The sequence below is a fragment of the Gavialis gangeticus genome, unplaced genomic scaffold (genome assembly GCF_001723915.1).
Source record: "Gavialis gangeticus isolate Ggan-Ray unplaced genomic scaffold, GavGan_comp1, whole genome shotgun sequence".
Taxonomy (NCBI): Eukaryota; Metazoa; Chordata; order Crocodylia; family Gavialidae; genus Gavialis; species Gavialis gangeticus.
The window spans coordinates 19,014,969-19,015,508 of record NW_017729003.1 but is presented as its reverse complement, the minus strand read 5'-3'; the positions used below and the strand labels follow the sequence as shown (position 1 = coordinate 19,015,508).

The following is a 540-nucleotide window of genomic DNA, read 5'->3' as shown; positions in this document are numbered from 1 at the left end:
CTGCGTTAGCAGGAGTCAGCCTCTGGACCCCTCCTGCTCGCCCTCTGGCGCAAATGCCGGCGCAAACACCGGCACGCTCTAACAGACCGCTCCTGTTTGCACGCTCTGTTCGCGCGGCTCGGCAGTGTGGCTCCCTACCGGCTCAGCAAAGAGGGATCAGGGGGGCTTTCCCTCCGGATCCGGCTCAGCTGTGCCGGTCTCTCCGCTCCACTTACCTTATGGGGATCAGCTGCTGCTGGCCCTACTGCCAGTCTGCTCACCTCCGCTGCTCTCGCTTCTGCGTTGCTCCGCTCCGGGTCTGGTAAGGGGGGCACACGTGTGTACAAAACACATGTGCGCCTGTGTCCTCCTTCTCCCCGCTGCTCCTAGCTCTTTGGGTCTGGGATCAGAGTGGCCCCGTATTCTGCTCAGGTCACCTCTGCATAGTACTCTGGGTGCTATCTTACAATGATAGAGTGGAAGAATCACTTCCCTTGATTTGAAAGTGACACTTCTGTTAATATAACCCAATTTGCTGTTGGCTTTTTTTTTTTTTTTTTT

General features: G+C 56.3%; 1 long non-coding RNA gene across 1 annotated transcript in view; it reads right to left on the bottom strand.

Annotated features, from left to right (window-relative positions):
- The window catches only part of LOC109291045, a 23,180-nt gene that overhangs the window by 634 nt on the left and 22,006 nt on the right, over positions 1-540 (bottom strand). The window lies entirely within an intron of this gene.